Source organism: Aricia agestis, chromosome 20, assembly GCF_905147365.1.
Source record: "Aricia agestis chromosome 20, ilAriAges1.1, whole genome shotgun sequence".
In the NCBI taxonomy this organism is placed as follows: domain Eukaryota; kingdom Metazoa; phylum Arthropoda; class Insecta; order Lepidoptera; family Lycaenidae; genus Aricia; species Aricia agestis.
In genome coordinates this window covers 12,843,274-12,868,541 of record NC_056425.1, presented here as the reverse complement: position 1 = coordinate 12,868,541, position 25,268 = coordinate 12,843,274, and the positions used below count along the sequence as shown (strand labels likewise).

The 25,268-nt window shown below is 40.0% G+C and overlaps 1 protein-coding gene across 3 annotated transcripts in view; it reads right to left on the bottom strand.

Moving 5' to 3' along the window:
• LOC121737345 (zinc finger SWIM domain-containing protein 4-like) overlaps positions 1-25,268 on the bottom strand; it is an 84,548-nt gene that overhangs the window by 27,182 nt on the left and 32,098 nt on the right. The gene's annotated exons all lie outside the window — the stretch shown is intronic.

The window sequence follows — 25,268 nt, the reverse complement described above, 5'->3', positions numbered from 1 at the left end:
TTCGTAGAAACTTATGCCACAGATTACTAAATAAGTACCTAAATAGTTACTAGGTACGTAACTTATGCTATTTTCTGCGTAAAACTTGCGAGTGTGTACGAGATATGCTGTATGCAGTATGCACCGTAATTTTGGAATTCCGGAGATGCATGAAGCACCGAAAATAGAATCCTGCGCTAATACAGAACTGAATACTAAACAGTCGAATGTCGAATTGGTTTTGATGTTTGTCTGGATATCAATTCTATTGCGTAGAGTTTTCAGTGTTGTTGTTTCTGCAATCCCTGAATTCCAGCCTAAGGGACTCTACCAGTTATTGCTTTTATTAAATTGTGAAATGTTAGTGAAATCTTACCGGCCCTTAAGTTTCTCTTGGCAATGTCACGGTTTTGCGCACGAGCGGAGACAAGAAACACGAATTGTTACGTCTGGTTGTGCCCATGGTTGGCCCTTTCTTACTTTTTTACCTCTATTTAGGGCCTGTTTCACCACTTTCTGATATAGTGCCGAATAGGCTATTAACAACTTTTTTGACAGATTCTCCATACTTGATCTGTCAAGTTCAGCGGTGAATAGCCTATTCGGCACTTATCAGGAAGTGGTGAAACAGGCCCTTAGAGTACTAACTTTCGTATCTCTTCTAGATCTTTTTTTGTCCGAAGAATGCAGATCTTTAGAACGCTGACATCACTGCGAGCCAAATGTTGTTAAGATCTTACTGTACAGTCCTAACCTAATATGGACCTGAATTAAGAATATAAGAAAAAATTCAGATCATTGAAAATGGAACTCAGCGCCTTATCACACCTCGACTTGTAGTGAGCTATTTTCAGCATTTTCCGAGCATTCTAAATTCAGAATCTTAAAGACTAACGTAAACTCTACAAAACAATCCTATGTCCTTTCCCGGGACTCATATCCATACTTATATTATAAATGCGACAGTGTGTCTGTCTGTTACCTCTTCACGCCAAAACGGCTGAACCGATTGGGCTGAAATTTGGTACAGAGGTACTTTGATTCCCGGGAAGGACATAGGATACTTTTTATCCCGAAAAAATGTTCGGTTCCCGCGCGAGATACTAATTTTGGCGCAACGGAGTTACGGGCGTCATCTAGTAATATAATAATATATCCATATAATCAATATAATAATATCCACGTAACAGACAGATAGACAGACACACACTGTTGCATATTTTGTAATATGTATTAGTGTTATGTATAGTTATGGGAGTATGGAATATGCATTGATGCACCAAAGACCACAAAAGCAAACAAGCTACAATGTTAGTAAACGTTATCGCATAATTTAAGCGTTTGTAAATACTTATTACGAATTGCACATTTTACTAAGCATCATCAACGAATGTAAACTGTTATAATATTATCCTGTTGTGTTCCACTGAAACTAGAGCACACTCATGCAACAAGAATCAGTTATTAGAGCTTAGCCGAAAATAATGTTACGTGCTAGGGTTCGAGGATTTGGAGAGAAAGACCTGGTGACTCTCTTGAAGACTTTATTAACACTGCACTAAACACTAGGTCACAACACTTAGCACTAGGTCCAATCACTAAGCACTATCACTGTCCTAGGTCGTAGCCAAGTCGCAGGTTTCACTGGTTCACTCACTATTGATCACTTGTGTTCACTCCGAAATCGCCTTGATGAAAGCTCGAAACAAACTGACTAGCCGGGCGCGCCTGCGGCTCTTTTTATATGGCGAGACGAATTCCAGAAATTTCCCGATTCACGCAAACAAGTAAACAACCGTGGGAAATTTCTAGGAGGCCCGGGAATGTACCACAATAAAACTGCCGTCCCTGCGATAAGTGCAGTAAGTTGAATTTAATTTAGACCTTATGTACTCAGTCATAAGGTCTAAATTCAAACACGCTAACAAATAAAGGGTAAACACGTAAACAAACACTGGACCTTCCCAGAAGGTTCGAGTATGTACTTGCGCACCACGTGTCCGTATACCATGTACCGTAACACTACTCCCCTCTTAGAGATGCTCGTCCCGAGCATCATTGTTACTGCCATGGTAACGCGCCAGACGGTCTATGTGTACCACTTTGAATGTCCCTCTTGGTTGCTTTTGAATCCTGTAAGTCACGTCATTCAATCGGGTAACCACTTTGTATGGGCCGTCCCACTTGGTCTGCAACTTTGGAGATTTGCCTTTTCGGCGAGTTGGGTTATGCAGCCACACCAGTGACCCTTCTTCGAAGCCGCTTGTATTCGATTTCCGGTCGTATCTGGTCTTCATGTTCTCACTTGACTGTAACCCATTTTCCCGAACCATGGCGTGTATATAACGCATCTTTTCCCTTAAATCGCAGACATAATCTGGTACGGTCTTTGGTTCTTCCGGTGATCCTCCTGTCAAAAGGTCTACTGGTACTCGTAGTTCTCTACCGTAATTGACATACGCCGGGGTAGCTTTTATGCTCTCATGCTCGGCGGTACGGTACGACAGAAGGAAGAGTGGTATATACTTGTCCCAGTCCTTTTGTTTGTCATCTACCAATTTCGCCAAATGCCTCTCAAGGGTCTGGTTAAATCTCTCAACCATTCCATCAGACTGTGGATGGTACGCGGTGGTCCTCGTTTTATGCATTCCCAAAATTCTGCACACTTCCTGGAAGACCTGCGATTCGAAATTCCTGCCCTGATCGGAATGGATTTCTAGAGGCACACCAAAGCGAGATATTACTTCTTCGACTAGCTTAGAAGCAACTGTTGTAGCTTCCTGGTTTGGTATGGCGAACACTTCGGGCCATTTGGTGAAGTAATCCATGACAACCATGAAATACTTGTTTCCTGATTCCGTTACAGGAAATGGCCCAGCTACGTCAACTGCGATTCGTTCCCACGGTGCGCCAACGTTATACAAGCGCAGGCTCCCACGGCTCCTTGTCAGTGGTCCCTTCACTGCAGCGCAAGTAGTGCATTTGCGGCACCAATCCTGTACATCATCTCGACAATGCAACCAGTAGAATCGTTCTCGCACTTTCGTTAACGTCCTCTTTACTCCTAGATGACCTCCTGATACGCCATCATGCATTTCACGGAGAACATCCGGTACTCTCGTTCTTGGGACAACTATCTGAAGATGGAACTCTCTGCCGTTGGTCTTCTCCCATTTCCGGTAAAGTATTCCGTTTTGAAGAATCAGACTGTCCCATTGCGCCCAGTACGCCTTAGTGACAGCGCCAGTGGGTGCAACCTCACTCCAGATTGGCTTTACGTCATCCCGTTTCTTCCATGTGATGATGTGTCGAAGGTCGTCATCTCTTTCTTGAGCCTCTCTCATACCATCATTCTCCCATGGACCCAAAGGACTTGTTTTCGTTAACTTTAATGTTACTTCATTAGATTCCTGCTTAACACAATGTTTGCAGTCTTCTGAACACGGCCTTCGTGAGAGTGCGTCGGCATTCCCATGCGACTTTCCGCTGCGGTGTTCCGTCTTAAAGTCATACTCCTGGAGTTGTTCTATCCATCGAGCTACTTGGCCTTCTGGGTTCTTGAATTGTAGTAGCCACTTCAAGGCTGCGTGATCAGTTCGCAGTAGAAACTGTCTGCCGATGAGATACTTGCTGAAATGTTGTAGCGTCTTTACGACAGCCAAGAGTTCTCTTCTTGTCACACAGTAGTTTCTCTCTGGCTTAGATAAAGATTTGCTGAAATATGCAATTACAACTTCTCTTTCACCCTGTTTTTGAGATAACACCCCTCCAATGGCCGTGTTGCTTGCGTCCGTGTCGACTATAAACTGACCTTCAGGTTGTGGATACCCCAGGATTGGTGTTTCACACAGATGTTTCTTTAGTTTCTGAAAAGAATCTTTGGAAGTCTCGTCCCAAATAAACTGTCGTTTATCTTCTGTCAGCCGATGTAATGGCTTGGCTATCTCTGAGAATCCCTTAACAAAACGCCTGTAGTAGGAGCATAGGCCAAGAAATGCCCGCACTTCGGTTTTGTTCTTAGGGGTTGGCCAATTTTGGACTGCTTCTAGTTTCTCCGGGTCCGTCTGAATTCCATCACTAGAGATAACATGGCCGAGATAGTTCACCTTACTCCTGAATAAACGACACTTTTTCGGATTCAACTTTAACTTGGCCCCCTCTATTTTGGCGAAAACTCGTTCTAAGTTTCGCAAATGGTCCTCGAAGTCGCGGCCAACAATGATGACGTCATCCAAGTAGACTAAGCAAGCCTCTCCAACTAAGCCTGCCAGTACACACTCCATGAGTCGCTCAAATGTGGCAGGTGCGTTGCACAATCCAAAGGGCATGACGTTAAACTGCCATAGACCTTTACCGGTGGAGAACGCTGTCTTCTCCTTGTCTTTTGGATGAATTTCCACCTGCCAGTATCCAGATTTCAGGTCCAGGGTCGAGAACCATTTCATGCCACTCAAGGTATCCAGAGTGTCGTCGATTCGAGGTAATGGATAGCTGTCCTTCTTAGTGACATCATTGAGACGTCTGTAGTCCACACAAAATCTTGTGCTGCCATCTTTTTTCTTCACTAATACAACTGGTGAGCACCACGGACTTGCAGACGGTTCAATTATCTTATTCCTTCTCATGTCCTCCAAAAGGCCTTCAACTTCTTTTTCCTTTGCAATGGGTATCCGTCTTGCTCGTTGACGAATTGGGTTCTCGCTTCCGGTATCTATCCTGTGCTGAACCATCGACGTTCTTCCAAGGTCGCCTTCCTGACTGGAGAAGATATTCGCGTGGCGTTGTAAAAACTTCTTAGCTTTCATGCTCTGCGAATAAGTCAGATTACTCTTGCAGTCATCGAGTAGCTCAGTCACTATTCCATAGTTGCTGGTGTTTGCTGAGTCTGAGCCTGTGATCGAATTACACTTTCTCATCCAGACAACTTCCTCGCACTTTCCAATGACATCACCTTTGTTCAAGCAGAACTCGCGATCACCAAGATTCAAAACTCTGACCACAGCGTTACTGCTTCCATTAACAAGGGTTCTTGCCGTCATCAATTTATGCGCTGATGTCTTGGTAGGTGTGTCTTCGATCAACACGCATCTATTCAACTTCTTCTTTCCAGCTGGCGGTAGTTTCACCAGCACCCGAGCTTCCGCACGTCCAGGTATTATGACTTTCTTTACACATTCAACTTTCCCGCAGGCGCCTCCAAGGATGAAAATTTCTTCTTCGCCACACTTGAACACTCCGTCGGCGACATTAATTCTGCAGTTGTGCTTCTTCATGAAATCCAAACCCAAGATGCAATCATCCATAATCTCAGCCACGATAACGTCATGAGGGTATGAGAACTCCCCCACATTCATCGTAACTGACATTTCTCCCAGGACGGGTATTGGCTGACCGGAGGCGGTAAGAAGCCGACAGTTAATTCTCCTCTTGTGCCTCCTTGCGGCTTTTATCAAATTTGGGTTCACTATTGTTCTAGAGGCTCCTGTGTCTAGAGTCATTTTGCAATCCGTCCCGTTAATAGTCCCCTGAATCACCAGACTATTCCCGCTGCTTGCTTGGGAGACAACCGTTATTGGGGCTTCCTCCGTGTCAGCCAGCACTCGCCCCTTAGTCCTGGCTTTTATTCGTTTCCCTGCTCCCGGGCAGGGGAAGAAGCTCCTTGCTTCTTCAGCTCCTCCATTTGTTCCTCGAGCCTTTTCATTCTTGCCATCTGGGTCTCTTTTTGCGGGCAGTTAAGCTGAAGATGGCCCCTCTCGCCGCACTTGTAGCACATGGCTCCAGAACTTCTCTTCGTAGGAGCCTTAACCTCCTTGACTTCCTCAGAGACCTCGCGGATCTTATATGTCTGCCGTATGTCACGCCGAACAGCCTCGACCTCTAAAGCATGCGCCAATGCTTCCTTAAGCGAGGTGTGGTGACGTAGCCTCACTGCAGCTCTGACCTCTAGGTCCCTGATTCCGTCGACAAATGCTTGCACAATGTTCGTGTCGATCATCTTGGAATCGGCTCCTGGGTGTGCCTTCTTGACCAGTTTTTCTATTTCCAACGCCCATTGTTGTAGTCCTTCTCCTGGGCGTTGGACTCTGTCACGCAGTTGGGCACGGAATACGTGCTCCAGGTGTCGCTCCCCGTATCTGGATTCAAGTGCCTCCATCAGGTCTTTAAACCCATTTCCTGTATGCGCTTCTAGGACCGACAAAGCTTGCCCTCTGAGCGCAACTGTGAGAGCGGTCAGGCATTGTTCATCATTCCATCCGTTGGCAGAAGCAACCGTCTGGAATTGCTGACGATAAGCGTTCCAGGAAGTAGTACCGTCGTATGGTGGCACTTTAACTCTTGGTCCTTGTACTACTACGGAAGCTCCACTAAACGCCGCGACTCCTGTGGTTTCCAGGCGCACTACTTTCTTCTGTAGTTCAGTGAGGCCGGTTTTCACATTTTCCACATCCACTCCTAACCCGGTAACGCGTTCGTCCATTACGTCGACATCTTTACGAAGCTTAGTCACCGTGTCACTGACATCCTTTATGGCCAGAAGCGCTTTCTCTTGGAGGTCCTTTTGTTGCTCTTGGGACTCCTGCAAAGCGCCGAGCTTGCGGTCTTGTGGCTCCTGCAAAGCGCCGAGCTTGCGGTCTTGTGACTCCTGCAAAGCGCCGAGCTTGCGGTCTTGTGACTCCTGCAAAGCGCCGAGCTTGCGGTCTTGTGCCTCCATCATTGCCTTTTGAGAATCTTGCAAAGCCTGAATTAACTCAATTATACTTTCCAATTGAGGAGCCATTTGAGGGGCCGCAGAAGCTACGGGCGATGCATGGTGTCTGGAGCCAGTAGGCAGGGGTTGAGCAGACGGAGCTCGGTGGGCGGAGCTAGTGGGCGTGGCCTGAGTGGGCGTGGCCTGGTGGGCGGAGCCAGTGGGCGTGGCCATGGCCAAAGTGGGCGGAGCCTGAGGGGCGTGGCCAGTGGGCGTGTCCCGGTGGGCGGAGCCAGTGGGCGTGGCTTCAGACAAAGTGGGCGGAGCCTGGTGGGCGTGGCCAGTGGGCGGAGCCATGTGGGCGGGGCCAGTGGGTGGGGCCTGTCCCTCAGTGGGCGGAGCTTGGTCCCCAGTGGGTGTGGCCTCCGCAACTTCTCTCTCGGAGTCAATGGCATCTCCAAATCGCACTTCTGACACCAGTTGTTACGTGCTAGGGTTCGAGGATTTGGAGAGAAAGACCTGGTGACTCTCTTGAAGACTTTATTAACACTGCACTAAACACTAGGTCACAACACTTAGCACTAGGTCCAATCACTAAGCACTATCACTGTCCTAGGTCGTAGCCAAGTCGCAGGTTTCACTGGTTCACTCACTATTGATCACTTGTGTTCACTCCGAAATCGCCTTGATGAAAGCTCGAAACAAACACTAGCCGGGCGCGCCTGCGGCTCTTTTTATATGGCGAGACGAATTCCAGAAATTTCCCGATTCACGCAAACAAGTAAACAACCGTGGGAAATTTCTAGGAGGCCCGGGAATGTACCACAATAAAACTGCCGTCCCTGCGATAAGTGCAGTAAGTTGAATTTAATTTAGACCTTATGTACTCAGTCATAAGGTCTAAATTCAAACACGCTAACAAATAAAGGGTAAACACGTAAACAAACACTGGACCTTCCCAGAAGGTTCGAGTATGTACTTGCGCACCACGTGTCCGTATACCATGTACCGTAACAATAAGTACTGAAAAAGCAAAAGAGTTGCCTTTTCCACATGGGTGAAATGCTTTACGCATCCGCCGCGGATTCGTTATATCGGCCGGGGTATAGACTCCCCAGTAGGGTCTTCCGTCTACACACTAAAACCCCATGGTGCTCCACTCCCCGCTGGCAGAGTTGCGGGTACAGTAGCAACTCTACCAGACTCCAAAGAAAAGGAGCTGCCCAGCAATTCAAAAATATGTAAACTACTTATTTTTCGTTCGTCGCGTAACTTTCTGCCACGCAATGTAAAACTGCAAACCTTCAAGAAGAGAGCGTTTACCCTCTTAAAAGGCCAGCTACCCATGGGCGACGGTAGTTGCTTTCCTTCAGGTGACCCGTTTGCTTTCGCTTCTGTACTAACAACAGCTGCACCGTTACATGAAGTCCTCGTACCTACGCTAATGAGTTCTAATAAAGGAACCCGTAATTGACAAAATGACAGCCCTACAATAGAAAACCAATCTAAATCAAGTGCGTAACGTAAAACGTTCCACGTCACTCAATTATTCGATTTCGTTGTGTTAAATTGAATCGATCGGTGCGAAATCGAAAAACGACGAACGCTCATTGTGTGGACCGATTGTTGCGTGCCAATTCGTAAAGAAATTGGTGTCGGGGCGATTTGCGCAACTATTCTATGTGAAATAGAGCCTATTATAGCGTGAAATGTTTTCGTAATGATTATAGCCATTCAGTTTGGTGATGGAGACGGAAACGGCGCTAAAGCGAGCTTTTTTTGATGAGAAAATATATTTCAAGATGGCGCCCAACTTACAGCTGTTCGATTAGTATTGAATTACAGAGAGCACTAGAGCGTCTCGCAGACTAAAAAACCGTTTCTGCGACAAATAAAGAACTCTACCACGCTGCTAAGCATTGAGTACAAAACTACAAAGTAGAAAACTTAGATGAATGATTGGTCTATGGTGGATAATCATATATCTAAGGTAGAAAATAATTAAAAACGAAAGAAAAAAATCATAGGCAAGAAGTATTTTCATTATTTTCAGACTTGAATAAGAGATAACAAACGCCAAAACCGCTAACGGCTGAACCGATTTTGCTGAAATTCGGTACGGAGATACTTTGATTCCCGGGAAAGGACATAGTATACTTTTTATCCCGGAAAAATGTACGGTTCCCGCGCGGTAAACTAATTTTGACGCAACGGAGTTGCGGGCGTCATCTAGTAATTTATATCCCTGCTGTTGCTGCTAGCAACATTACATTTCGGCCAACCGTACCTACTTATTGGTACGGTTGGCCGAATCGGATTGCGTTGAATTTATAATTAGCTCGGTAAGCTTGTACCACAACAATGGCTGCCTTGACCTCGGCAATGACCTGCTTGCTATCGAGGTCAGGTGAGGGGTCAGAAGCCAGAACCCCTGCAAAAATTACGCGGCTAAAAAAAACATGGCGGGCGGCGGCCATGTTTTTTCACGTTCGAAATTCAGTTTTCGGTCGTGAAATTGTGAACGAACGAAACGAGTGAAACGACCCTAACTTCGATTTTATAATCCTACCGACCGAAATGTGTTGTACTATCAGAGAGATAAATTCACAAGCAGTTGGTTACTTACGGCCGTTCCCAATATTTGATCTATCTCTGGTTTTGCCCTACTAGAGATAGGAATAGCTCACAATTGACATAAAATATAATATGTCTCTAATGTCAATTGTGAGCTATTCTTATCTCTAGTAGGGCTCAACCAGAGATAGATCAAATATTGGGAACGGCCGTAAGTCGGGCTATGTCAAGTCAAAATTATTACTAGCTGTGCCCCGCGGTGTTACCCGCGGTTTAAGTGATATATCATAAAAGACTATGAAAAGTACCAATAATAGGGTCAAAACGGGACGACACATGATTCTATAACGGTTTATGGTAGTGATGATGATTAAAATGAAGGTAATTTGCACAGTAGCATATATGCTTTCCGCTCTTAAAACAACGTCGAAGCTCCCAAACTTGTATCTATACAGAATCAGGAGTTCTCTCAGCACCTTCCGAACCATGGTATACCTTGGTGCAAAATCTTACTTGTTGGTAGCATAATAATCTTAGAATACTGCTCACGAAACCGAAGTAGTAGATAACTTGGTATTTGGTAATATAACCCAAAAATGTCTTGAGACCCGACTGGTACACTAGAACTTATCAAAATGAGTCTATTATTATTTAAGAGTGGATTGTATTATTAGAGTGGAAGATATTATTATTTAAGAGTGGGTTGTATAATTAATTAATAAACACTTTTGGAAAATTATTATAACATAAATCACTTTTCATAAACAAATTAATGATTTCAACCTTCACGTTTTTAAAATTAATAAAATTATATTATAGTATTACTGCAGGGAGTATAAATAACATTAGAGTACGTATTATAAGATGATAATGTCCTGTTTACACCAACTGAATAATTAGTTAATTCAGTAATCAAAATTTAAATACATTTTGTTAATGAAATTTGTTAAACATAGATTAGGAAAACAATAGATGCGGCTGGCTGGGCTAGTTGTCAATACTAAATATTATGTAACTTCATGCTACCATAAAAATGACTTCTCCATAAAGTCATTTATCAGAGGCGATAATTACAAGTAGTTTTGATTAAATAAAGAATTTGACAGATAATGTATGAGGCTTACGTCAAAGTTTCCATTTAATTACAGTTAAGTAATTTATTTGTAAGTCTCTGAGCGCGGCAGTAAAAGCGGTATTTCTCTGTTCAACGTTCATACAGACATTGGTTCAGCGTAGATTTATTACTAGAAATAACTACTTTCAAATCTAACTGCCTCCTCTGAGACGAACATTAATAACTCAACAATTAAATGAAGAATTTGGCATAAGCCCCATGCTATATCTGTTAAACTCTTTATTAAATTGAAGTTTAATCATCATGAAACGTCTCTGAGCGGCCGTTAAGGCCATCCCCTGAACAAACGACATTGACCATACATTTGCCGCGTTGATGAGATCGCGCCAAAATCCAATTTTTTTTGCTTATCTTAGTTCAAAATTGACTTAAAAAAATCAAACGTCCAGTATGTAGTTTTATTGCTGTATTTTTATAATAATTTTGAGTTAATAAGGCTCTAAAAACGGTAAATTAATGCATCTCCGTAGGGGGATGATGATCTTAAAGCCGGTGCCAGACATGGGCTTCAAAGTTTAAGCAAACTTTGCACAAATAGGCAAATGTCAGTGCCACACTTGGCGAATTTGCGTATTTGATCACATGTCTGGCGCCCGCCTAAGGTAACGGTTTGACCAGAGGGTCAAATGCCACAGCCCACAGCACTGGCAACCCTACCCACAGTCCACATCTAACAATTTCCATTCTGTGGTTTAAGTGGTACTTTTTGTCGGGACTCGGATCCATAAATCGAGGTAGCAGTGGCGTGTCCGTGAGCTCCGGCATATTTACGACTACCCTCAAATTCAGCTGTCCATATTTTTTGACCATGCATTGTTTTTCGCCACTTCCCTACTCTCTAGTATACTGGCGAATGGCGAATTCTTTATGTTACAGTTAGTTCAATAAAAAATCAATTACAGTACAGTCTTATGGTCACATTTTTATGATTTTAATAGAAAAATGTATCCAGAAATATAATATTTTTCACTTTTTTTAATATAAAATAAGGGGGCCAATTTTTTCGCTTCGAACAGAAAAAGGCACAGTGTGAACAAAGTTATTGTCTTCTTTATTTTCATATCATTAGTTTTTTTATGTAATAAGGGGGCAAACGAGCAAACGGCTCACCTGATGGAAAGCAACTATCACAACTCACTCACACTCACAACATTAGAAGAGTTGCAGGTGCGTTGCCGGATATTACCTTTTAAATATTAATAATTGTAAAAATAATTTTCCTACATAATAAGCCGCTGTTATGGAACTAAAGATCACATTCCACATCTTCACAACAAGGCATTCTAAATACAGCAAATTCGTTGTATTTATGAATACAAAATTAGAAACACATTTTATGATAGTTGGCAGCCCTGTTTTATCGTTCTTTGTTGTGGAAATTGGTGGCTTTTAACCTTGTTTTGTTTAACAATGGTTAAATTTGTTACTAACTGTCCGGAAAGCAAAAAATTATGAAGCCTCGCTCTGATTTAAATTTTACCACTACAATACAAGGAGAATTTTATTCCGAAGGATTAAATGTCATTTTCCATTGTCTGCTAAAATTACTGTTTCGGCTATAAAAAGTTTTTCTTTATTTTTAGAAAAACAATTATTCCAAGATTCAACGAAACATATTATATTAAAGCAGAATGAATTGATTTATTGTAATTACAAAATGTAGCTTTACATTTTCAAAAAACTAATTTATGCTTTTGTAACGTGGAAGAGCCATGCTTCGGCACGAATGGGCCGGCTCGACCGGAGAAATACCACGGGCTCACAGAAAAGCGGCGTGAAACAGCGCTTGTGCTGTATTTCGCCGAGTGAGTGAGTTTACCGGAGGCCCAATCTCCTACCCTTTTCCCTTCCCTACTCTCCCTTTTTTCCCTCCATACCCTCCCCTATTCCCTTCCCTACCCTCCCTGCGAGTGTCCATAGGCGACGGAAGTTGCTTTCCATCAGGTGACCCGCTTGCTCGTTTGCCCCCTTATTAATTAAAAATATACATAGAAAGAATTAAATAATGACATGAAAATAAAGAAGACATTGTGCGCTTTTATAATTCCGGAGGTCACGCGTGGACGCCGACTTCCACAATAGGGCTGCGTTTCCACCGTGGTGGCGTGGAATATGTTTTTAAGATCCAATAGAATCGATCTGCGCTGAATGTTGTCAGGCAAATTAAGCGTTTTCTATTGGTTCTCAAAAACACATTCCTCATAACACATCTCTGGTGGAAACGCAGCCTAAAACGTTGGATACGTTAAATTTTACGCACCGCGGACGTTTTGTGCGGTTCAGAAGAGTGTAGACGTCGTGATGTCCTCTAACGTGCACGTTAAAAAGTTATCGTCGACGGAAAAGCGTCTTCATATTATATTGCCATACATTTTACTTCCCTATGTCATCGTTTTACCGCGGACGTCCACGATAATATCGCCACGTTCAAAATTATAAAAGCGCACATTAGTATGTCTTTTTAACCTACATACTAGTACATACAAGTTGTATAATATTATAATTACTTGTCTCTACCGAGAAAGCTAATGTAAGTTATAATTGAACTATCTCTACTTTTGTAGAGTCAGGTTAAATAGGCCTTTAAGGTATGAATTATTATTTATTTTTAAGAAATAACTAGTTTATTTTTTAGTTTTAGCTAACGTAGTACTACTGCATATCATGGCCATCCGTGTACCTCCTAAACATGCAATATTATGTTTAATTAATAGGTAAAATCCTCGTTAATGACTTTGTAAACAAAGTCATGCGGTGGACATAAACAATGCGACGTAATATTAACTCATTTCAAATCAGATGCCCCACTTTCGTGCTAAGTCCGTAGTCCTAGTAACTGCTCAGACTGGTTTGTTTACATAAATTATCGTCTAGTGTGCGCGTTGCGAGACTGTGTGCGTGGGACGTTTAGAGCGTACGACACGATGTCGATGGTGAGCCAAAATCTTTTCGTTTTCGCTTCGTTATAGAATCGCCGATGAAAATGTATGGTATTGACATAAGCGTTCGTTAATATAATCGAACGTCAACGTCATATTAACGAACGCTTATGTCAATATCATACATTTTCATCGGCGGCGATATAACGAAGCGAAAACGAAAACATTTTGGCTCACCCCCCTTGGTACAGAATACAGATGTTACACTGGTACACAATGACAAAATATGTTGAAAATAAGTAATTGGATAGTGAGTTTCTAATCAGGAAGCAGGAAGGCGATAAAAGGACTAGAAGGCGTAAATTTTTTCATCACAACTTTATTTTTCTTCGTCATTTTTATATCTTATATTAATTAAGTATAATATGTATATTTTGCCAATGTTCAAATTTGTTTTATATCTCTGATAAATGTTTCTGAATATATTATGTACGTTATTAGTATTTTAGCACAATTTTGTGTCTACTCTACAAATGTATGTTTGTATATTTGATTGGAATTTGGATATAATAAATAAGTATATATTCACCATCCTAGTTCCATTAGATCAATGCTATATTCGTTTATACAGCTGCAAACAACTCTACGCTACAGTACAATACTTTCCCCGCCATCCGACATAATATCGTGTCGTCGGTTGTGTACAACTCCGCACTACGTAAGCGGAGTTTGCGGCGCTCCCCGCCGGCGCTAGTGCGGCGTGACGCTGTGGGCGTGTTGTGACGTCACGCTGTCGTCACGCGCCTGGGGCCGTACCACGAAACCGTTTTGAGACTCAAACATCGGACGAGAATGCCGCGTCCTACTCTTACAAACGTGAAATGACGTTGTTAGAGCGGGACGCGTCATTCTCGTTCGACCAAAACGGTTTCGTAGTAGGCCTCCTGTATGCGTGCTGACACAATGTTACATTTTTGTGACCTTAACCATCTCGGTGTCCTTATAGAAATGTGTAACTCATACTTCTCTATGAGTAATGAGATTGTAATTAGTAGAATACTTAACATTTTTTGTCTCTGTGGAATTAGGAACATGATGCCAAGACTAGATCTTGTAAATATGAATTTATTATTGGGATATTATGAAATGCACATCAGAATATTTTTTCAGCACACTACCTTAATTCCGCTAATTAACTGAATGCATACCAGAAAAACTAATGCTGATCAAAAAAAAACAATTGATTAACTGAACATGTCCTTCAAAAAAAACTTAAACATCATACAAAACGAGACGACCTTTATAACCAAATTCACACCAAAAATATGGTTCATACATCAAATATATTATTATTTGTAAAACTAAAATTTAAATTGTTTATCAAAAATACTAACTTGCACTCTAAATTGGACAATCTTACAACGGAATTTCTAAAAACGATATCGAAAGGTGCACCACAATAAAATCAATTTCTATTATCAAAACAAATCTACAAATTGACATTGACAACGTAGCGGGGCTCCGTCAACTCATAATTGAAGCCAGTTGTTTTTTTCTTTTTTTTCTTTAGTAGCTTGTCAACCCCTAGAGTGCAATTCCTAAGCTGGAGGCTTAATTATTTTGCAATATATCGGTAAGGAACCCTTTGTGCGCGAATCCGACTCGGTGTTTGCCGATTGTTTATTATTATTGTTTATAAACTGAGTTACCATTCACTATGCCAAAGTTTAGTCCATGTTAATTAATTGTACTTGATAAATGTTGTTAATTATTAGCACTTGATGTTTTTTATGTGTTCTTAATTATATGAACATAACAGATTAAATTGGGTTTTATTTAGAATAAATGATGTTCCTAAAAGCAATTTAGGTGATGGTTTTCCTTTAAGAAGTTGTAGTATGTTTGTTGAACTAAGGAATTGTTAGATATACTATTTTAATAATAGTTATTCGTTCAGTAAAACAGTTTTGCAAATAACTTTAAATAGTATGCTGAATTCGCATTATTTAGGGTACATAATTAGTGTGCAAGTCAGTATTTTTGGTGAAACTTTCAAATATTTTGATCGAGAAAAGGGAATATACAGACATTAATTTAAATACATGCCTTTATTATTTATGACTCACACTAATAAGTACAATTAATAATTATAGACATGGCATAGTAGACAAAAACGTGGCCAGAATTAGACAAATTCATTGTTATTTGGAGTCATTTCAATATTTTAAGGTATGTAGGTAGGTAAGGTATAACTTTAACGGCATAAAATATTTTGTCACATCCTAATTCCTAAGAATAATTTATATAGATTTAAGTAAGCAGCAACATATTCAAAAAAGTTTGTTGCTACTATCTAGTACGTCCTAGCTCTACAATAATTACCAAACTCTACCTCCTACCCAAAAAGTGTCGGGCCTTGGCTATTCGATGTACTTAACACAACTTTCGTTCGAAATACGATTTTTGTGCGCACGCGGCACGTTAAATAGCCAAGTTTCAAGTTCAAAATTACAAAAATCTTTATTTACTTATTAGCTAATATTTTTTTGTAAAACCTTAAAGTTATGAGTCCGTTAGATCATTAGCATGTAACTATGCGTATGGGCAATGTATGGGGGTAATGGCGGACATTTCCCGCCGTCAGCTGTCATTTTCTTTTTTTATTCCACCAGGTAATGACTTCGTACATACAGCCACACATAAATCGCAATAAAATGCCGAACAATGCCTGCCTATAAATCAATATGACGTATGTTTGACTGCGGATTTTTTGCGGCGAGGGTAGGTATTGCCAAGATGCTAAATTGTGGTTATATGATTCAACATCTACAGCTCATTCAGGGCTCTATTACCTCGGAGGACAGATGAAATGACCCGTATGTCGTTGGCATAAAGGCTTCGGTCACAAAGAGAATGATTATGATCGGACTGTAAATTTAATTTCACAATCCAACGAAACGGCCGCTAGACGTGCGCAGTGCGCTAGATTTGTATTATGACGACGGTGACAATTAATATTTATATTGACAATAATTGACAAAAATTGTTAGAAGGACCTTCAAAGTACAACCTTCTAATGCCGCGGCAGCACATGCGTCTATATTCACGAATCGCGAAGCTTCGTGCTATGAGACGATACGAGGGCTGCTATTTATGTATCCGGAACTGGCCACTTACAAGAACAATATTTAAAAAGTAAAGAACAATATTTAAAAATACATTTTGTTTCATGTGACTGTCAATTATTTTTCCATTGTGGCGTCATTTTGAAAATTGCGTGTCTTCATTTGCCATGGATTTAACGCGTGAACATTTTCGTGCAATGATTTACTACGATTTTCGGCGTGGGCTAAATCAACAACAGTGCTTTATTCAACTCACCGCAACTTTTGGAGATGAAGCACCATCAAAAACCACTGTTTATCACTGGTACAGTGAGTTTAATCGTGGGCGGTCTATGCTCACGGATGAAAATAAAGAAGGTCGCCCAAAAACAGCTGTTGTCCCACAAAATATAGATGCTGTGCGGGAACTAATAATGCGTGATCGTCATGTTACATATCGCGAGATAGAGGCGTCCTTAGGCATAAGTATGACGAGCATACATAAGATATTACACGAACATTTGGCTGTAAAAAAAATATGTTCGCGTTGGATTCCGCACAACTTGACAATCGATCAAAAACGGGCTCGTGTCGATTGGTGCAAAAAAATGATAAAAAAATACAACCGTGGTACGTCAAAAGCCGTTTATAATATCTACACAGGTGATGAATCTTGGATCTATGCATATGACCCCGAAACTAAACAACAGTCAACGGTGTGGGTGTTCCAAGATGAGCCGAAACCAACAAAAGTTACTCGTGCAAAAAGTACTTTGAAGCAAATGGTCGCCTGTTTTTTTGGAATTAATGGACATGTGGCTACAGTGCCATTAGAGAATCGTAAAACGGTTAATTCTGAATGGTATACGACCATTTGTTTACCAGAAGTCTTTGAAGAAATAAGAAAGGACAACCGACAACGCAGAATCATATTACATCACGACAATGCTAGCTGTCACACCTCAGCTGAAACAACTCAGTTTTTGGAGGGTCAAAAGATCGAATTGACTGGTCATCCGCCGTACAGCCCTGATTTGGCACCTAACGATTTCTTTTTATTTCCATACGCGAAGAACAAATTACGTGGTCAACGTTTTTCGAGCCGCGAAGAGGCTGTTGATGCGTTCAAAATGCACGTTTTGGAGATACCTCAATCAGAATGGAAAAAGTGCTATGAAAATTGGTTCCAGCGTATGCAAAAGTGTGTCGATCATCGCGGCGAATATTTTGAAAAGCAATAAAACCATATTAAATGATATATGTTTGTTTCTTTTTTTAATTCCGGATACATAAATAGCAGCCCTCGTACTATTGGACGATACACGCAGATCGTCCAATGCAATGGTATCAAATATCAATATAATAAAATTGTTTCTTTCTACTATTTCTACGGAAGAACAAAGCGACATATTGACACTGAAAATCTGACATTTTGTCTCTTAAATCTGACAATTTTTTTTATTCTTTTTCATCCTACTGATGCTAATACGTTACAACTTACAGTATTTACGTAACGTAGAAAAAAACGTAATCAAGCCTTACATAATATAATTATTCCAAATACTTCGTCGTCCGTCGACTCTCCGTCAGGCCGCGGCACACGACAGAACGGAAGCGTTTTTACTTTTTATACAAAACCGAGTAGAGTAACAAAGGGACTGACATTACATTGCATTGACATGCGGTCGATCACCTAGTGACGTCATCATGACCTGAGCAAGTGTCATGAGTGTCATGACCCACAGGTCAAGTTTGTGTCAATTGTCATGACGTCAATGGCTACAAGGATATGACAAGACGACAAAAATGGTTTTGACGCGTCGATGACATTGTCATCCTGGGATGAAACATTTTCAATTTGGCGGCGCTAGTTCTAATTTGGCCGAGCAAATACAGCCTTGTAAGTCTGAACTGCAATGCTTGTATGCTGAGGATTGGTGCTGAAGACTTGTAACTTTGCTTTTTAACCGACTTCCAAAAAGGAGGAGGTTATTAGATACCTCTTTTCGCATTTCCGTCATAATATTACAGCGGTGAACCGATGTTAATCCATATACTTAATATACTTTATACCTTTAATCACGGACGTAAAAAAAATACGGACGGATCGCCATTAAGAAATGAGTGAAGCACCCTTAATAAGCCCAGGCGATCATATGTACACATCTTGCACACACACTCGCACTGTAATAAGCCGATCGTACCGCCATTACGCAATTAGACTGCATCGCGGTGACACATCTTTGTCATTCATAAATAAAAATAAATATGCTATCTTGTGTTGTAAAATGGTGCAAGAACAATACAACCTTACACAAAAAACATCAAGGAATAATATTTCATAGGTAAGATAACATATTTTTAAAGTATTTTGATAAAATAATGTAAATATTAATTCAACTTCAACAGGTCAGTAATGTCCATAACAAAGTGGGGAAATTTTCCCCAAACCGGGGAAAATTTTAAATTATTTTTAAATAATTAATTTTGTTGTCTTTTATTAGTGTCATGTAAGTATTTAGCATACTATTGACCAGTAATTAGGCCGGAATACAATAATAGGGGTGTAGACAGTAAACGAAATCTAATACAAATTATTGTTTTTTTGAGAGTTTGTATTATAGAATTACCGAAAATGGACATATTTTACATAATAACTTTATAATATTTTTTATATTTAATAAGTGATTTTTTTTATTGAAATAAGAGTGTATTTATTTTTTATACATATTTTTAGGTGTAACAAAATACTTATGTACTATCAGAGAAGTTGATTCCTATACAAATCGGGGACATAAGTAGTTTGGTTGCGTTACGTCAAACCCAGCCGACAGATCACAATTAACATTGAATTGACATAAGTATTCGACCAAATAACGTTGGTCTGTCAGTTCCATAGGAATCAACTTCCTTGATGGTACATCTGTAAAATAAATATATTTCCTAAAAATAGTCTACACCCCTATTAATTTCTTAATTTACAAAAGTGGATATAACTGTTGTTTGACGACCTCTGTGGCTCAGTGGGTGGGCTGTCGGTGTTTCAAGCCGGGGGTCGCGGGTTCGAATCCTGCCGACGGAACAAAAAGTTTTCAAAGTTCCTGGGTCATGGGTGTGTATTAAATATGTGTATCATATAATAAAAATCTTAAATATATGTATAGTATAACAGTATTAAATATATTTCCGTTGTCTGGTACCCGTAACACAAGTCCTTCAGGTACTTAGCACGGGGTCAGACTGACGTGGTGTGAAGCGCCCATAGATAAAATTGTTGTCTTAGATTTCCTTCAGTAGTAGGGGAGGGAAGGTGCTATTGGTGTAGTCACCCGAGCGTCATTAAGACCTAGTAGGAATGAAAATATTGAATGGACCTCTAGACCAGGAATAAATTTAACACCATGTTAGGTGATTTGATTTGACGTTAGCGCATGGTAGAACTCTCGATAGCTCTAACAGGCCGTTAACTGATTTAACAAGCCATTATTTATTTAAAATTACTTGATTGTTTGATGAAACGGGTTACGGGACTTAAGTATCTTATATCTTTTCTTATACGGGTTTCTTATATAGGTTTCGGGGGCGATAAATCTGTCTAGCTAGGAATTATTTTTAGAAAATGTCATTTTATTCGTGTTTTATCGAATACCGAGCAAAGCTCGGTCAAATAGCTAGTAATAATTTTATTATTGTAAATGTTTGTACATAATCATTATTACTAATAATGTTATGTAAATAATATACTTCTCTGTACGTAACATGTGTTTTTTTTTCTATCTATAGTGTCATAAAAATAATATTTTCATTATGACATCTTTAACAACCTCTTACATTTCTGAAGCGAAAAAACATAAAAATATGTTTAAGTATAAAAAATACATTTAACTTGTCTGAGTTTACAAAATTTAAAAGTAGGGAAATTTATGATTTATATGGCAACCCTCATATCACGCACACGTCCTACACGGGCGGCCATAACTAGGCTTCACTCGTGATTAGAGAAGGTTACGTCCGTACTTTTTTTACGTCTGTGCCTTTAATATTATAAATGTGAAAGTGTGCCTGTCTGTCTATTACCTCTTAACGCTTGATCCTTCGATCGTGGATTCTTGAAAATCTATTGTTATTCTATTGTGTCTCGCTCACCGGCGAGCTTATGGGGCTTGATGGGTTAAACCGTTGAACCGATAATGCAAAAATTTCGTATGTCTTTAAATCCCGGGAAAGAACATTAGATTTTTTTAATCCCGAAAAAATGTACGGTTCCCGCGCGATAAACGAATTTCGTGACAACGGATTTGCGGATGTCACCTAGATTCTCTTTCTATGCCGGCACAGAGCGAGTCGGACACAAGAATCATTGAGGCACTGTCTAAGCAGTGACACCCCTAGGTTTGACCCTGTTCCGATACAAACTATAAAAAGCCCAAGACAAAAAGCTATAATTGCTTTATATTATTATGCGGTAGTTCACACTGCATTGTTTGGAATTTGATTGTTTATTCATCATCAATAGCCGCAAGCTCGGCCGTGGCCTACTTCACAGTATTATAACTAGGAAGTATATTTCTACAATAAAGGAATTGTGCCAGTCCCTCACCAGACAAGCTGCCTGAAACGCAAGCAGTTTGTCAAGCAAGCAAAAAGTTGGCCCTATTGCCAAAATATGCCAAGACGAATGAGGAAGGTATAACAAACTCAAAGAGGTCAAGTACAAAGGTACACCGTAAAGTGCAGCCACCTTTCTCTGTTAATAAAAGAATATTCCTAAAAAAAAATAACTCTCAGTACAAACAGCGTCTAGAGTATAGACTATAGAAGGATGGAGTGTAGCGTATCACAAATTCGCAGTATAACTACTCAGTCCCCTGTCTTTGTCTGTCAGTACTCATTATAATTATTTTTATTATGACATATATTGACTTACAGGTTTAATCAATAGATGGCGTTATAAATGCATTAAGTTCTAGTCTGACGTCAGCATTACTTAGGATAAACGCTTTCGCGGCCTTGTCGCTATGAATTATCTAACGAGAACTGCTTAAATCGATTATAGTATTACGGATTACCGTAGTATCATCATCAGACTACTGACCGGTTTTCAAGGTTGTTTGACAGTAAGGCCGATGAAAAGTTACACTATATTGTCAGAAAACTAGAGCAATAGGTTCTAGAGTGTGTGGATGACATTTTGATGGGGGATTTTTATGTTTCGTATTGTAAAGCTGCCTCTTCACATTGGTCCGTGCTGATTGCTGGCCCACTACAATAAGTGCACTTTTTACTTTTCGCTACTTACACTCTTACACAATTTTTCACATCCACTTTTTGTCTCATTCCCCGAATGTTTTTCTTGTAGACTTACCTGAAAAAGAGGAAAACAATATTAATTAAAACTACAGCAAAAATAGCTTACACAGGAAATAAATTAGAAAGGAATCGAGTCAAAACTAGCTTCTTTTTTCCTTATTTTAGTCACTTCTCTACAAAGTAGACTGAATTTTAACTTGAAGAAAGTAAGAAACTTGTCAAATTATCAATTTTAACAATAACCTTAACCGTTTTAAATTAAAATTCACAACATTTTTCGTCGTATCTTCAGGCGTCATAATAAAACATTGCCTACCTATTATAACTATCAGTCCCCTGCAGTAATTAATATCTGCTTCAAGCCAGGGAACTTATACCCAGAAATTAAAAGTTTTTGCAAATGAAAAAACTGGTATAACAGCAAAAACTATCTTAATAACACGTATTTTAAAAGTAATAAAAGTATTTTTAAAATAATTTTGAAATAAACCTACAAAATGAAGACAAAACATCGGTGTAAAAGACTCTCGCCCACATGAATGACAACTACATCTTTTTTACTACAGCTTCAAAGATTCTTATTTGTTTTTTTTTTATGAAATAAGGGGGCAAACGAGCAAACGGGTCACCTGATGGAAAGCAACTTCCGTCGTCCATGGACACTCGCAGCATCAGAAGAGCTGCAGGTGCGTTGCCGGCCTTTTAAGAGGGAATAGGGTAATAGGTGAGGGTAGGGAATGGAATAGGGTAGGGGATTGGGCCTCCGGTGAACTCACTCACTCGGCGAAACCCAGCGCAAGCGCTGTTTCACGCCGTGTTTTCTGTGAGAACGTGGTATTTCTCCGGTCAAGCCGGCCCATTCGTGCCGAAGCATAGCTCTCCCACGTATAAATTTTATTGTTTATTTTACACCTATGTACAGACTAAATTTTAAACTGAAGCGAGTTAGAAATTTGTTAAATTAATAATAATTTTAAGAGTTACCAAAACCGTTTTTAATCAGAATTTACAACGTTTTTTCAACTATCTTCAGACACTATTACATCTGTCACTCCTTTAAGCCAGATACAAATTGTAGCCAGCAGCGGACAAGATAATACTCGTGGTAAGACTGGTAAGACGTCGCCAGTGACATACTATGTCGTGGGAAGTCGGTTGTTACGTAACGGGCGGTAAGCCAGCAACCGCAGAGGTAGACGTACTCCAAATTGAACTTTACTATAAGGAGACAGAGTTTATAATCAAATTGAAGAGTTAATGGGAACAATGTGGAAGAATATTTTTAAATGACAAAAACAAACAGAACACTGATGGTAGGGAAAGTATTTTTTTTATAAAATAAGGGGGCAAACGAGCAAACGGGGCACCTGATGGAAAGCAAAGCTACCGTCGGTCATGGACACTGAACATTAGAAGAGCTGCAGGTGCGTTGCCGGACTTTTAAGAGGGAATACGTTCTCTTCTTGAAGGTTTGGGCGGTATAGGTCCGGAAATACTGTTGGTGACAGTAAGTACGTTCTAGAGTTTTACAGTACAAGTAATGGAAAAAGTAGGACTAGATTTTTTTAAAATAGCCTGGAGCTTTAAAAGCTTTCAATTACAAAATATGTGCAAAAAGCTTTCATACAAATCGCAATAACTTCGCCCTCTCACGCATTCTCACTTCTCAGACACCTGCTATCAAAGCGACATTCAAGTTATGAGAATCAGATTATTCAGACCCCTGAATCACCAATAATGACATATTATTTTATAGTGTTTTTCACTTATAATACCACAAGAGCTTCAAAATTATCGGGTATTTCCCGATAGGTTCGTTGCAAACAAATGAATGCAGGGAACCTTGAGGGAAATGCCAGATAATTTTGAAGCTCGTGTGGTATTCGGAGGATTATTTTTCCGTCCCAAATGTCGGCCAATAGAATTAGAATTTGTTTTTTATATATAGCAACTACCAGAGAAAATTTTCAAAAAATTATCAGTATAATACCATGTAGGTTGTACCACGTGACGTCGAATGGTGCAATTCTATTGGTCGATATTTGGGTCGGAAAAATAATCAACTTTATCCACGGTGGTATGTAGATTGTAGAGTCCCTTATAAGTTACTACAATAAGCTTTTCTCTGAAGCATTCCCGAATATCTTAAATCTTAATATTCAGTTTTCTAGCCAAGAAATTAATAAACGTATTAAATATCGGAGGTATTTGTTAATAACGTTCCTTTATAGAAACCTGAATATTATAACATGTTATATTATCGAAATTAAATAGAAAATAGCTTGGACTAAACTAGAGTAATGATGTTTTTATCGAAACCAGTCGTATTAATAATATAACGTTACGTATAGCGCAAACAGTACTAGAAAATAGTGTTTTATTAATGTTGACTCAAATTATCACTCAAAGTATCTCCATATCAAATAGCATAATCGGTTCAGTGGTTTGGGCGTGAAGAGGTAACAGACATACAGACAAACACACTTTCGCATCGATAATATTATTAGCATGGATTATACTGAACTAGATTGTCCAAGTAGACAATGTCTAATTGAAAAGATCACCCATCATCCAACTGGTATAGCTTGTTTGTGGACTGTAAACCGAAAACGAGTTTGGCCACAGAACTAAGGAGAATGCCACAAGGGCCTTTGGTATTGCATTCGATAATTTCGACAGCGCTAGAAATTGATGTATGGAATTTGACATATCGCGACGCCATGACACTTTTGCCCGGTTTTTTGACAAGATCTATTCGCTAGCGTTTTTGTTCCGCTAACGTCAAATCGTCAACCAATCAATACATTAAGTAAACTCATAACGAAAACCTTGGAAACTGAACATTAGCAAAGCACTAATAACAAAATGTAGCTTATACGGAGATTTCTGAATTCTGTAGCTCAGAGTAATTTCGGGGAACAAAAACCTCTACTAAAGTAGAGTACTCTAGAGTAATATTATGTACTACCAAATCAATACCAAGTAACGAACATCAGAAGAACCTTTGTATCAAAGGTCGTCTCAGTGGGCGTCGGTACTCAGTAATCACTTACAATCAGGTTACACAACGTGTGGGCGATTCCGTCGTATTGAGCAAAACAAATAATTGCAACACGTTGAAAAATTGATAACCAATATTTACGTTACACGATAATATAAAATAGCTCTTATGTCTATGTTCATAGAGTCGCATTTGAAATGGCGGGTGGTAGCAGATGTGTCCGAGGCGGGTTCGGTGACCTCTCCCCTAATTTGGCTGGCGCGTTATCGCGGCAGATAATGAGATAACAATAGCCGGCGCCACGAGCCCTCAGATGGGAAGACCTCCTCTGTGCTCCTAATGTCCTGGTACCCCAAAACAAAACTCTACTCTTGTAATCTTCTAGTAGTTTAGGGACTGATTGGTATTTGGTAGTAGTCAAAGTCTGTCAAACGGAATTCAATGATTACTTTACCTTAATTTAATGACGATTTTAACATAAGCTTCATAATATAATATTTCAATTGTCAACTCTTCATTATGGTTATCAATCAATAAAAAATGTTTTTAAGCGCGGCAGATAGATTTACTTTGTACTTTGGGATTGAGCTAAAGCTAT